The 15,473-nt window shown below is 43.7% G+C and overlaps 1 protein-coding gene across 5 annotated transcripts in view; it reads right to left on the minus strand.

Moving 5' to 3' along the window:
• SQOR (sulfide quinone oxidoreductase) overlaps positions 1–15,473 on the minus strand; it is a 60,552-nt gene that overhangs the window by 30,935 nt on the left and 14,144 nt on the right. The window contains exon 1 of one of the 5 annotated variants that reach the window (XM_015237225.3): positions 11,219–11,572. The exons of the other annotated variants lie outside the window; for them this stretch is intronic. The gene's annotated coding sequence lies outside the window, so the exon portion shown is untranslated. Of the gene's footprint in view, positions 1–11,218; positions 11,573–15,473 lie in introns of those variants that run through there. 5 annotated transcript variants of the gene reach the window in all.

Genomic DNA, 15,473 nt, shown 5'->3' on the forward strand with positions numbered 1-15,473 from the left:
TTCCCTATTTTAGAAAGGACACTCCTGGAAATTGGCTCACATGGTTACAGAGGCTGACAAGTCCCAAGATCTGCAGTCAGCAGGCTGGAGACCGAGGAGAGTCAATGGTGTAGTTTCAGTCCAAAGGAACAGCAGCCCCAAAAGCCAGGAAGAGCTGTTTCAGTTCCAGTACAAAGGCAGGAGAAAACCAATGTCCCAGCTTCCAGGCCATCAGACAGGATGGATTCTCTCTTATTTGTGGCAGGGTCAGCCCTTTTTTTTCTATTCAGACCTTCAGGTGATTGGATGAGGCTACCCACACTGGGGAGGGCAATTTTCTTCACTCAATCTACCGATTCCTCCAGGAACACCCTTATACACACACTCAGAGTAATGTCGGGGCACCCTATGGCCCAGTTAAGCTGACACATAAAATTAACCATCACACCCTCTGACTTAAACTATAAAAGGGCAGGTCCAAATCTGCAAAAATCTCAGGAGGGAAATGATCATTGTGACTGAATTTGCACCACTTTGGGTGCCAAGAAAATGCCAAACATTGCCCCAAAAATGCTCTGGCTCCTTAATGATCTCATCTTAATCTGAAGTACATGCAAGGGAAGTATGTGGGCATATTTGTGGCACTTACAAATGGCACTGGATTAGGCACTTCATGAAACCTTTCTAGAGAGATTTCAAATCCTACTGTATTAACCATTTTTTTAATTTCCGTATTTCATAATTGTCTGGCCTTCTGGGGCTCTGTTAATTCTAAAGAGACTCCCCCTCCCAGGGTTAGCTAACTCCTAAAGATAGTAAACAACTCACACCTTTGGTAAGTAAACCAACCAACCCAGAGCCTGTACCTCAACCACTTCCTCTCTCTGGCTTCTTCATTCCAGAAGGCAGTATTCCTCTGCCCTAATCATCCCAGGGCCAGACATCAGACAACCAGGGGAGCCCCTATACCCCGGAGATCACTAAAATATTCAAATTAGCCAATCCCAAACCTGATCGGTCTGTTCCCCCTACCTCACGAAAACTACATTACAGGTTTTGCACACGCTTTTCCCTTAATTTTTCACCTCTTGACCAACCTGGGTGCTTCCCCATGTGGCCCTCCGTGGTGTACCCTGCCTCCTGTTCCTAGAAAACTGGGAGACAAAACTTCTTCCCTCATGGCTGTCATCTCCTGAGGTGCTGGCCTCACCAGACCCGACTGAAAACAAACCCCAGGTACATTTTAATACACTGACATTAAGATGCATTCACTGACTGTTCAGCCTGCTGGAAGATTTCACATGCTTAACAAATTTTGCTGTGCACCTTCTCCTTACATATCCGCTGCACTGTCAGGTGACATTTAAAAGCCATTTAATTACATATTACTGTCGAATGTTATAATTAGGTGAGTGAGTGGGCCAAATTTTGCAACTAAATAACATAGCTACAGTATGATTTTTCAATGGGAAAATTACTCCTGAAGAATACAGCACCCTGCCTTCCTTTCTTTGGTCACACTCTTTATCTCCTGCTGGATTGAAACTTGAGCTATCTAATCCACCAAGGAAAGTTTTTACATCGCTTTCATCCATTTACCCTTGGTAAAAGGGAAGTGTCATCAGCCACAAGTGCTCAGAAAACATCACCTAAGCTGTACTTTGATTTACAGATTTATATCTATAGAAAAGGTATGCAAATTAAATTACATTTAGCTATGCTGAATGTGCAAGTAGATCTTTATGGAAACAAAGAGTTACACGAAGTCTGCATGGTCACAAATCTGCTGTATCTAAGAATGCTTTCACAAGTACTCAGTGAGTACCCACTATATACAAGGACCTGTGCTGACACACAGCAGTCTCCCCACCCAGTCCTGGTCCCACTCCCAGCATAGTAGCTTTAGGTGCCAATGGAAGAACAGCAGAGCTTGCCAACTACCGATAATGTGGGCCAAGAGTAAGGTGAGCCAAATTTCAGGAGAAAGTTTGTTTTTTTTTAATGTTAGAAGGTCTAATTTAAATACTGGAATGTAAAAGGTAGTGAGATGTGTGCACATCTTTCTCCTTCTAGCCTGAGTAGGGATGTGTCCTAATGCTTTCTGTTTTCCTCCACACTGAATCATTTTTTTGAATAAATTAAATTCCACCTTCACTCACCGTGTACACATCTGACATGGAAAGGCATTGAATAAATCCATTCATCATTCTATGGTCTGCATGTCTGTGCCCCCTCAAAATTCATATGTTGAAATCCTAACTCCCAAAGGTTAGGGTATTAGTAGGTGGGGCTTTTGTGAAGTGATTAGGTCACGAGGGTGGAGCCTCAGGGATGATGAGGGTCCAGGGAGATCCCTTGCCCCTTCTACTAGGTGAGGACACAGGGAAAAGACATCGGCCCTGACTCAGCCATGCTGGCACCTTAATCTTGAATTTTCCAGCCTCCAGAACTTTGAAAAATAGATTTCTGTTGTTTCTAAGACACTCAGTCTGCAAGAAGTAGTCTTCCCTTACCCACAGTTTTGCTTTCCATGGTTTCAGTTACCCACGGTCAACTCTTGTCTGAAAATATTAAATGGAAAATTCCAGAAATAAACAACCCGTAAGTTTTCAATTGCATGCAGTTCTGAGTGGTGTGATGCAATCTCTCACCGTCCCGCTCCACGTCAGTCTCCCTTTGTCCAGAGTGTCCTGCCTGTTAGTCACTTAGTAGCTACCTGGTTATCGGCTCAACTGTCTGCTATCGTGGTGTCTGTGTTCAAGGCACCCTCATTTTACTTAACAACAGCCCCAAAGCACAAGAGTGGTGATACTGGCAGTTTGGATATGCCAAAGAGAAGCCATAAGTGCCTCCTTTAAGTGAAAAGGTGAAAGTAGTCGATTTAATAAGGAAAAAAAAATCATATGCTGAGGTTGCTAAGATCTACGGTAAGAACAAATCTTCTATCCATGAAAATTGTGAAGAAGGAAAGGAAATTTGTGCTAGTTTGCTGTTGCACCTCAAACTGCAAAAGTTACAGCCACAGTATGTGAAAAGTGCCTAGTTAGGATGGAAAAGGCATTAAATTCATACAGTTAAGATCTTTTGAAAAAGCAAGAGACTATATTCACATAACTTTCCTTACAGTATATTGTTATAATTGTTCTATTTTATTATTAGTTATTGTTGTTAATCTCTTACTGCACCTAATTCACAAAGTAAACATTATCACAGGTATGTACACAGAGGAAAAAACATAGCACCTACAGGGGTCAGTACTATGCGTGGTTTCAGGCACCCACTGGGGGACCTTGCGACAGAGAGGACTACTGATTTTGTTAGAGTGGCCCAAACAGATCAAGACAATTACTGGCATCCTGCCCTTCATTACGCCAGGAAAAAAATAGCGAACGTGTCACCCCAGGTCCTTGTGCTGACAGAACTTAGGTTCTAGTGGAATGGAGTACATACAGTTCCTCATCCCCTCACTGCTCTACCCGCCTGAAATGCCTTTTTGTTTCCTCATCTTAGCCGTGGCCCCAAGCCCAGCCCAGTCCCAGCTCCTCTAGTACCTCCAGCCCTCCAGCTATAAGTCGTAAGGTACCTATCTCGCCCTTCTTGAAACTTTCTTGAGGTCACTGTTATTTGCAGGTGTTCTGATGCATCTCTTTTCTCAGTAGGATTGAAACCTCTCAGTGGTTTCAGACTCTGGTTCTAGACTCTGGTTCTGTCTATCCCCACTGACCCTTGTGGAGTACCTGGGCCCATCTGGGGGCCACACGGTCGGTGGTAGCAGGCAGAAGATCCCTGCAGCCTATCAAGATTATAGCACTCACTAGCCACCACCTCAGGTACAGCTGCCAACAATAGGATACCTGTATTTTCCACCACTGACATATCTCTGGATTAGTGGAAGAAAAGTTGGGGATGGCTTCCAAAAATCTGGGTTTATATTCCAGCTCTCAGATTTAACTAGCAGAAGCAAAGTGTAATGTAATTAATACGAACCAAACGCCGTAGGTGTCTGGAAGAGAGAAAGAATAATCCAGGAAAGCTTGGTGAAACAGACAGGATCTGAGCAGGAGGTTAAAGATCAGCAGTATTTAGACTAGTGGAGATGCTGCGGGAAGGGACGCCAAGTAAATGACACGAGTAAAGGAGTCAGAGAGATGACAGAGATGGTGACTGCCCTCCAGATCTCTCTCCAGCCTTCTCTGTCCTGCTCTGAGCCCTGAGAGCCGACCTATGAGGTGGGCATTAAATGGCCTCTCTTGTCCTCTGGGCTTCCAGGTGGATTCAGCCAATGGGAGGCACCAGTAGACTGTAGGATGGGAAAAGAGTAAGATTAGGATATTTATTCCCCAGACCCCTCCCTGCCGAGCCACAGCCCAGCAGCGCTGTATTCCTCCAGCCCAAGGCCTCGGCTCCTGTGGGGTGACCCTCTCCTCAGCTGCAGTTCTTTGTCAGGGTTCCAGCAATCTCTCCTTCTCCTTGCTTTTTCAGGCCCCAAATCAACACAGCTGCTTCACCACTCTTGTTGGCTGCCTTAACCCTATAAATAGTTATTTCATTAAACCCTTCCTAATAACACTGTTTTGAGTGTGCCAGCTGTTTCCCTGAAACCCTGAATGACATGGTGGGGAGGCCAACCAGATGTGCCTGATACTGGGATGAGAAACATAACAGCCTGACTACAAAGGCCCATGTGAGGGAACTGAGGCTTTCTATTGAAAAATCAAAGTTTTAAGAAGTGATAGAACAGAGGGAGCAGCTTTGAGAAAATGAATCTAGTGTCGGGGAGCAGATTAAACTAGAGGAAAGAAAAGACAGTTCTGGAAGTCAGTTAGGAAACTAGTGCAGAGGTCTAGGTGTGAGTGATTAGGTGTGTGCATTAGAAATACAAACAAAGCTTCAGATAAGACCGAGGTGGAGGAAATAGAATGACTGGATAAGAGGTAGGAAGGGCCCCTGGGAGGGAGGGAAAAAAAAAAGCCCAAGTTGACATCCAGGTAACCTAAGAGAGAGGAATTAGGTGGGCAGAAACAGTGCAGCCTAGACATGGACCTGCCCTGGCTAGTTTGGGACGGTTAGGTTTGAGATTTGAGAAACAGAATCCCTTAGAATGAGCATCACATAACTGTGGACAAGGAGGAAGGTAGCCTACGCTGGTGTCCACCAGGAAGAGGGAGAAATAAGACTGGATGGGCAGATGGAAGTAAAATTCCGGTTTGGAAGCTTAACCCTAGACAACTGTAATCCCATTTCAGGGTCACAATGCAGACCAGAGCAGACCAGTGTTTTGTTTAACTCATAAATTTTGCTTACATTTTGAATTAGTGACAACATTAAAATTTTTGGCTATCTCACCCCCAAAATTCCAGATGGTTGGCCTTCCTGACAACACTGAGCCCACATTCTCATGTGTCAACACTTAGCTGGAGCTGAGCAGTCCCTGCCCAGCTAGACCTCACACGAGGTTCCAGCTCATCCAGCCCCACGTGGCCCACGATAATCATTTGTCACCTGCTCAGCCCTGGATGCATGTGAGCTGTGGTCCCCACAAAAGGCAGTGAGAGCCCTTGGAAGTTCTCAATGAAACTGAAGAAGACCCTCCCTCCCCGGGAAGGGGGGCAGCGTGAGAGGCTGAATTAGAGCCATTCAGTTGAGTTTGGCTTTTTTGCGGGTCTACTACGTGCCAAGCACTGTGCTAAGCACTGCGGAGCCTGGGATGAAGAAGAAACTGACTATCGTTACAGGAGAGACCAGGAATATGAAGATCCATTAAGTGGCTGTTTCAGACATTCAGGCACCAGTGGGGGCCTGGGTCAGTCGATGAGAACAGAGGTGAAGGTGTGAATGCAAAACACATGTTGAAGGAATTTTTATGACAAATTAGCTATAGGAGATAAAGAAGGAAGATGGTGAACTAGGACCCTGTTCAGGTGGCTGTACTGAAGAGAGGGTGGAAGTAACAGTATGGAGTTACTCAAAGTGAAGGAAAGGTCCAAAGCAGGGAGAGAGGGAGGGAAACCACCCCTCTGAGAGCAGAATGAGCCCGTCTGCAGGGATTACGCAGGCGGAGTCCTTCTTCTTGGCTCGCCTCCCCGGGAGTAATGGTATTGTGCATATGTTCAGGAACTGGATGACTGTTTTGTTAACAAACAAAGAAAATGGAGCAATCTTCATTTAGGCCTGCAGGGCCATGTTGGAACTCGATCACCAGAGCTGTTATAGTGGCAAATATTTGTTTAAATATTAAGCTGTGGAACCAGTACTGTGGGAGTGGACCAGGAGCAAATCATCCAGGAAACAGAAGCAATCACCTATAGCTCCCTGATGATTCAGGGATTAGAGCCACACTGGGGTTCTTTAGTTCCCTGACTCTTAAGGGGCAAACAGTAATCAAGTTCTTTAAAGAATTACTAATTAAGAGTTACTAATGGGAATGTGTCAATGAGGTGTGACTCCCTTTCCTACAAGTTTCCCTAGCCCACACTCATTGTATGACCAGAAAGCCACATAAGAGGGAGGGGCTGACAACTGCACCAAACCATACATTGGCTAAGCAGAAAACAAAAATTATGTTTACAGAAGGAGAATTCTCTCACATTATGGCTCCAGAAAAGGAAAAAAGAAATCAGTCAATTGGAATATTCAACTGAAAGTGAAAGGCTTTGACCGAATTCTGTGGGGAGAGTGCCTTGTTTCTCCGCCTGCTTTAGCCAGCGGGAGCTTGGGCGCTCACATCCTAGTGTCTAAAACATCACGGTTTAGCTCTCCTTCAACTCCATCATCCACAGTTGGCCTCTAGTCAAGTGTAATGAAGGTTTCTGTTCAACGTTTGCATATGCCTGTCTGTGTCTGTCCTGAGAAGACAGAACAAGGCACACTGGAGAGGGAGGCCTGGTGGCCCGATGTGGAATGAATTGGCTTCCATCACACAGCAGGGATCCAGCTTACGCCTTGGTCTCCTGAACCCATTCAATGATCACAATAAAAGTGCTCAGCAGCGTCAGGAGTGCTGGAATCCCCACTCAGTTTCACATACAAGAAGACTCTGAGGAGCAGAGTTTCATTATAAACAGAGACAACTGACTGGCCAATTAGTCAAGCATAGTGTCCCCTGGACTCCAGGGTGTGAGGTCTTCACACAGTGAGAAGAGCTTCTTTAATTACAAGTTATATACATCTACTGTTTGAACAGGATGGGAGAGACGCCAAACTCAATCCTTTAATGGTTAGGACAGAATGAGGAGTAGACACGGCAGCAGGTGTGCCAGGTTCCTACGTCTAACCAAATGACACAGTTCCCCCTCCTGCAAAAGCCTTGTCTGAGGACTTGTCAGGAGTCAGAAGACCCAGGCCCACACTCCAGGTAGTGCCAGGTAGGGCTCGTCCTTAACTATTCCAGGTCACACTTTCTTCATCAATGGAATAAAGGGCTCAACTGGGTAGCTTCAAAGGTCCCTTCCTTTTCTAAAACTCTATGGTCCTCTAAATAAGAGCAAAAGGGAAACCGAAGTTCATAAGCAGATATTCAAATGAGAATACTTGTTCTACTAACTCCTTAAATTGGTTGGACCTTTGAATTATTGCAGCAAAGACTGACAGAGGTTTATAACCAGGCCTAGAACATAATCAGACTGGAAAGCATATCTCCCGTTCTCTTCCCCAGAGTCCTACACCTGGACCATGATTGGCCATGATTCACTGGGCAGCAGCTGTGCCCTATCCCAGGCATAATAAAAACGTCGGAAAAAACAGTTGAAGGTTTGCTGGATGACAGGCTTGTGCTATGCATTGTACTAACAACAACTTGAGAGGTTGGTATTACTATCCTCATTTTATAAGTGAGGGAACAGACATCATGGAGCCGTAGGCAAGTCACAACCACTTTGAGTCCATTTCCACAAACGTAAAATAAGTTGACTATAAAGCCCCCTCCTACTCTGTGACTCAAAGCAAGCTTAGATTTGATCACCCACATCTTGAAAGGCTCACAATGACCATGCAAACCCAGGTGGCCCAAAACAGGATGACCTCTCACCTACCTCAAGCACCATTTACAAGCTCACAGAAACACAAAACCACATTTAAACACAGCAGCTCCTTGAGATGCTCTCACAATCTAGACTGTAAACAAGATGATTGTTAAAACATATCATTTTCCTATGGAGACATCATGGGCTGCCTTAGAGCAAGTTGCCAAAGCAAAAAGAAAGCATGGCAAGGTGAAATCACCACAGGCCCCACTACTGAAGCCCCTCTTCCAGAAGTCAGGGATTGGTCACAAGATAAAGACATAGAAATGTCGTCTCCATTACTGTAGACAGGGCTGCACAGAATAAAAGCTCCCTGAGGGCTGGGCTAGAGTCAAAACTTGGAAATTCATTATGACTAGAAAGGAATCACTCCATGGTACATAAGGATGAGCACCAGCACCGTTGTCCCATTACCCACCATGCATTTATAAGGGACCTGCTCTGTACAAGGCCAGGCAGCTGGCCTGGTCATCTGTGTAAGATGGCAAGTTCTGTTTTCCCTAACAGTCAGGATTATGAAGGTGAACAGGCCTTAATGGTCTCAGACAGGATCTCAGGGACTATAAAGAGTGTCCATAGAAAGAGAGTATAGGAGTCTCCTGGGTAGGAGAGGGAGAGAGGTCCTAGGAGAAAGTGATGGACATCTTGGGATCACAACTTAGAACAGGACACCCAGTTATATTACCAGTTATGGGGCTGCCATAATGAAATATCACAGACTAGGTGGCTTAGACAACAGGAATTTATTTTCTCACAGTTCTGGAGGCGGGGAGTTCAAGATCAAGGCGTCAGGAGGTTTGGTTTCTCCTGAGGCCTCTCTCCTTGGCTTGCAGGGCACCACCTTGCTATGTCCTCACACGGTCCTGCCTCTCCACACACCCCTGGTGTCTTTTCCTCTTCTTACAAGGACACTAGTCATAACGGGTTAGGGCCCCACCCCTATGATCTCACTTAACCTTGGCCCTCTCTCCAAATAGTCAGATTCTAAGGTTTTGAGGATTAGGGCTTCAACATATGAATTTGAAGGGATACAATTCAGTCCATAATGCCAATATTTGCCCTTCCCCAAGTTACTGGGGCATAGATAGCTCCAGTGTGTTCTAAATTTACTGTTCTTTACCAAGTTCTCTCTCCATCTTTCTTGCTCAGTTTAGCAATTTTACAAAGCAAACCACAGGGATGGCTAGCTGGATCTACCTTTCTTCTTCCTATTTCCATCAATATTTGATGAACTACATTGAGTTTTAAGGCTGGAATTAAAAAGCAACTAGTTGGCTTCAAGTCTAGTTTGGGCAGCTTCTAGCAACTTCTACCTACTGCTCCTATTCACCAAATCTTCAGGGTAAGAGAGGAGTTATGCAGTGGGTGGTGGGGCAGAGCAAGGTGAAGAGATGAAGAAAGAGAAACGTGCATCTATGTCCAAAAATGCCTCATCACGGGTCTGTCGCCACTCCCTATAAGACATTTCCTGTGTTACATCACGTCAGATTAGCAAGCCTAGACACAGGCAAGATGGAGGAGAAACTATTCGGCAAAGGAATCATGGTTTCCTATCAACACAATTTTGTTTTCTCTGGCAGAACACCAGCCACACATCTATACACACACAGATCCATGGGCCTTGACTGACCTTTCAAGCACTCTAGTTCCAGATGTGCTTATACATTGTTCAGCAAGTAGGAAAAAAGAAGCCCAAATTTTAAGTCATATTGCAAACCGCTAGCAGTCTCTTGGGTGAAGTAGCTATTTCATCCCTCTGTGCCAGGTACAGAGCCAGACACTGGAAATACGTGGGAAGGCATGATTATCTCCACAGTACAACGATGAAGTGAAACTAAAAGTTCAAAAGACGAGCTCACACTGCTAGTAAATGGAAGTGTCAAGACCAGAAGCCATGTGACCTGACTTCCTGGGCAGTATCCTTTTCACTTAACCATGAACTTGGATGTAAAGTAAAACTTTTCTTCTTTATTTTCACTAATCTCTAAGTGAAATTTAGCACTCTCTTCAATTACACACACAGGCAATAAACTCCAGCAGTACTAGCAGTACCTAGGACTTTGTCACAAAAAGAAATCATAAATACTTTCTTTTATTACAGGTATTTCCTAAATCTGGAAATGCTATTTATGTTCATTACTACTTCAAAATGTAGATCCACTGCTAGATCCTGTTATTTGTTGCATTCCTTTTCTCAAAAAAAAAACAAGGCAGTGGAGGTAATTAGGTTTATTTACTTATTTCAGAGGAGGTACTGGGGATTGAACCCAGCACCTTGTGCATGCTAAGCATGCACTCTACCCCTAAACTATACCATCCCTGTCAGCATTCTTTTTTTTTTTTTGAAGGCCCAAAAATTACATCATAAATTCTTTCAATATGTTGACAAGTGTTTTGGAGTTGGTTTCCTTTATAATACTCTGACTTTTATTTTACACCTTTAACAGCATTGTACCGAGAAGGGGTCTTCACAGCACTGCCAAAGGAGTACAATGGCACAAAAACGGGTCAGAATCCTACAGCAATGGGCAGCCCAGGCAAAGCCAGAGGCTCTGCTCGCTCTGTCTTTGAGTAAGAAGCTAGATTGGGATTTTGGTAATTAAAAGAGAGAAACGAAGAGGAAAGAGGACCCCATTTCCAGCAGAAGACCCTTTCTACCCTTCCACCACTTCCTGTTCATCATGTGCCCTAAATGCTCTCCTCTGCTGGTTCAGCTAAAGTTGAGCACCTCTCGGTCTCACAAGCTGCGTGGGTGGATGAATGTGCCCCGCTGTGGGCAGACGTCACCTCCCACTCGCAGGGGCTGAGCATCCAACTGCGCTCTGGGAACCGTTTCGCGTGACACAGTAAACAAGTGGAAAGCGCCATAAATTCCCACACACTAAGGTATCAAGAAATTCCCATACACAAGACAACGGACTCTTGGGTTTTTAACGCCCTTCGCAGGTCGGCCTCTCCGGGACCCTGAGGCCTTGAACATTCTGGGAAGGAAGCAGGAGTCCCGGGACCCGGGTTCCAGCAAAGGCAGCAAAGAGCTGAGGATGCCGGAGTGGGGAAGGAAAGTGTGAAGCGGGATGGAACGGGACGCACAGGGGCCGCGCAGTCCCGGCTGCTGGGACAGAGGCGGGCCAACAACCACCCTCAGGGGTGATCTATGTCCTCGCCCGGTCCCCCTCCCCTGGGCAAGGGCCCGAGATCGGCCGCGGGATGCCTCTTACCCAGAGGTGCGCAGAACCTCCGGCCACAGTGTTGGCGCAGCAAAAGCTACTGCTCCCTCCACGGGTTCACGGCCTCGGCTGGGGCCCCGCCCGGCCGCCGGGCGGAGGCTGGAGGCGGGGAGAGCAAGTCCCCCCTCACCCCCCCGGAAAGTTCCGGAAAAGTCACGCCGCTGCCCCGCCCGGCGCCGCAGCCCCGGCACCAAGGCCGAGGGCAGAAAATACTCGGGCTTTGAGCGCGCGCAGCGGACGGCCAGGGACGCGGGCGCAGCGGGCCCCGGGCGCTGCCGGCGGGGCACAGTCGCCCCTACCCCCAGCGCACCCTGGAGTGCGGCCCGGCGCTCTTGGAGCGACGGCGGAGGGCACGGAGGCCACCTGTCGCTCCCCTCATCCCGGGTGCCTACACTGTTGCGTAACTGGGAGGGACAAAGGTTAAGGTGGGGCTGTGGATAGGGGCCCTGGCGGTTTGCGTCGGGTCGTCCAAGCGCCCTGTGCTTCTCATCTGGTTCCCCCCACTGTCCAGAGACAGCTGTTCCGTGCTCATTTCACAGATAAGGTAGCCCTAATCTGATGAGGCTCAGAGAAGCCCCCAAACTGGTCTCAGTCAGCGCCGGAGCAGTGCTCTTCCCTCAGGGCGGAGGCCAGGAGCAGCTCCGTGTGGTACTACTTTCATGACCAGACGTTTTCAGTTGGCTGGTCTAAGTAGGTGCGAAGTGTAGGCTGGTGGTGCTCCACGTATCAGATCTAGAGCCTTTTTGTAATATATACAAGGTGTCCTGAAAGTCTTACTGCAATTTTAAACTTTAATAACTTCAGATGTGAGTTAGAAGCTTTCCTTTAAAAAGTCCCTTGAACATGTAATTGTTAACGTTTCTTTTCCACTGATTTCATTTTGTGAATTTTGAATAATGGAGTTTTTTAAATTTTTTGTTTCAGTCAAGGTCTTTTGTTTTTAAAGAGGAACTCTAACAAACCAAAAGTTTACTGAGGCAATCATAGAGGTTAAGAGCTCAGGAAAGCAACCTAATAAAGTTGTCTATGAACTTCTGGGTCCTCCCCCTGATCTTGTTTTTGTTGTAGATTTATTTTTTATTGAGGTAACATTGGTTTATAACATTATATGTTTCATTTCTACTGCTATATCCCCTACAGAGTGCTTACCAACAAAAATTTAGTTTCCATTTGTTAGCATACATTTGGTCCTCGTTACCCATTTTGCCCGCCCTCTAACCTTTTCTCCTCTGGTAACCACTACTCTGTTCTCTGTATTTGAGTGTTTTTGTTTGATTTGCTCATTTATTTTGTTTTTATATTCCACGTATGAGTGAAATCATACAGTATTTGTCTTTCTCCATCTGACTTATTTCACTTAGCATAATACCTTCCAGGTCCATCCATGTAGTCACAAACGGCAAGATTTCATAGTTTTTTTATGGCTGAGTAGTATAGCATTATATATATATAGATATCTATATATCTATAGATATATAGATATATAGATATCTATATATCCCTCTTTATCTATTCATCTGTTGATGAGCACTTTAGGTTGTTTCCGTATCTGGCTGTTGTAAATAATGCCGCGATGAACATAGGGGTGCATTTATCTTTTCAAATTAATGTTTTCTTGTTCTTTGGATAAATACACAGAAGTGGGATAACTGGATCACATGGTAGTTCTATTCTTAATTTTTTGAGGAACATCTATACTGTTTTCCATTGGGCTACTCCAATTTACAGTCCCACCAGTAGTTCACAAGGGTTTCCTTTTCTCCACATCTTTGCCAATACTTATTTTGTGTCTTTTTCATATTAGCTTTCTAAAAGGCATGAGGTAATATCTCATAGTGGTTTTAATTTGTATTTTCCTAATAATTTGTGATGGTTAACATCTTTTCATGTGCCTTCTTGCCATGTGTATGTCTTCTTTGGAAAAATGTTTCTTCAGGTCCTCTGCCCATTTTTTAATCGGGTTTTTTTTATTGTTGAGTTACACTAATTGTTTACATATTTTGAATATTGACCTTTTATAGGATATATTATTTGAAAATATCCTCTCCCATTCAGTAGGTTTTCTTTTCATTTTGTTGATGTTTGCTGTGCAGAACTTTTTTAGTTTGATGTAGTCCCATTTGTTTACTTTTGCTTTTTTTCCCTTGCCTGAGAAGACATGTCTAGAAAGATATGCTAAGACGATGTCAAAGAGCATACTGCCTATTTTCCTATAGGAGTTCTATGGTTTCAGGTCTTATTTGTCTTTAATCCATTTTGAGTTGATTTTTGTATATGGTGTGAGATAGTGCTCTAGTTTCTTTCTTTCTTTTCTTTCTTCTCTTCTTTCTCTCTCTCTTCTTTTTCTTTCTTTTTCTTATTTTCTTTCTTCCTTTCTTTCCTTCCTTTCCTTCCTTCCTTTCCTTCCTTCCTCCCTCCCTCCTTTCTTCCTTCTTTCTCTTTTCTTTCTTTCTTCTTTTCTTTCTTGCATGTGGCTGTCCAGTTATCTCAACACCATTTATTGAAGAAGTTATCCTTTCTCCATTGTATGTTTTTTGCTCCTTTTTCATATATTAATTGTCCATATGTGTGTGGGCTTAATTCTTGGCTCTCAATTCTGTTCCATTGATCTATGTATCTGTTTTTCTGTCAGTATCATGCTATTTTGGTACTGCAGCTTTGTAATACAGTTTGAAATCAGGGAATGTGATACCTTTGGCTTTGTTCTTTTTTCCTCAGAATTGCTTTGGCTTTTCAGGGTCTTTTATGTAGTTCCATACAAATTTTAGTATTTTTTATTCTGCTACTGTGAAAAAGTCCTTGGGATTTTCATAGGGATTGCACTGAATCTGTAAATTGCTTTAGGTAACATGGACGTTTTAACAATGTTAGTTCTTCCAATTCATGAGCATGGAATATTTTTCCATTTATTTGTGTCTTCTTCAATTTCTTTCAACAACATCTTGTAGTTTAACCTCCTTGGTTAAATTTATTCCTAGGTATTTTATTCTTTTTGTTGTGATTATAAATGGGATTGTTTTATTAATTTCTCTTTGCTAGCTCATTGTTAGCATATAGAAACACAACAGATTTTTGTATCCTGCAACTTTATCATTTCTAATATTTTGGTGGAATCTTTTGAGTTTTCTATATATTAAATCATGTCATTTACAAATAGTGACAAATGTACTTCTTTTTCTTGGCTAACTGCTCTGGCTAGGACTTCCAATACTATGTTGAATAGAGTGGCAAAAGTAGGCATCCTTGTCTTGCTCCTGATTTTAGAGGTATAGCTTTCAGTGTTTCACCATTGAGTATGATGTTAGCTGTGAGTCTGTCACATATGGTCTTCATTATGTTGAGGTGCTTTCCTCCTATACCCACTTTATTGAGAGTTCTTATCATAAATGAATGTTGAATATCATCAGGTTATTTTTTTGTGTGTGTATCTTGTTTGTCTGGTTTTGATATCAGGGTGATATTGGCCTCGTAAAATGAGCTAGGAAGCATTCCCTCCTCTTCAATTTTTTGGAATAGTTTGAGAATACTTAATCTTTGAATGTTTGGTAGAATTCACTTATGATGCCATATGGTCCCAGACTTTTGTTTTGTGGGAGCTCTTTTTTTTTTTTTAAGAAATACAAAACCTTTATTAAGATTTTTTTTTGGTAGGGGTAGGTAATTAGGTCTATTATTTTTAGAGGAGGTACCAGGGATTGGATCCAGGACCTTGTGCATGCTAAGCAAGCATTCTACAACTTGAGCTATACCCTCCTGCCTTGTGAGAACTTTTTGATCATTTCAATCTCTGTACTAGTTACCAGTCTATTCAGATTTTTTATGTCTTCATGATTCAGTCTTGGAAGGTTGTATGATTCTAAATAATTGTCCATTTCTTCTAGGTTGTCCAATTTGTTGGCATATAGCTATTCATAATAGTATTTTATACTCCTTCATATTTCTGTGGTATCCATTGTTATGTCTCCCTTCTAGTTTGTGATTTTATTTATCAGAACCTTCCCTCTTCTTCTTAGTGTGTGTAGCTAAAGTTTTGTCAATTTTATCTTTTCGAAGAATCAGCTCTTAGCTCCATTGATCTTTTCTATTGTCTTTTTAGTCTCTATTTCATTTACTTCTGCTCTGACCTTTATTATTTCCTTCTTTCCACTAACTTTGGGCTTCATTTGTTCTTTTTCTAGTTCCTTTAGGTATAAGGTTGGAATGTTTATTAGAGACTTTTCTTGTTTCTCGAGGTAGGTCTTTATTG

This window comes from Vicugna pacos, chromosome 6, assembly GCF_048564905.1.
Source record: "Vicugna pacos chromosome 6, VicPac4, whole genome shotgun sequence".
Lineage (NCBI taxonomy): Eukaryota > Metazoa > Chordata > Mammalia > Artiodactyla > Camelidae > Vicugna > Vicugna pacos.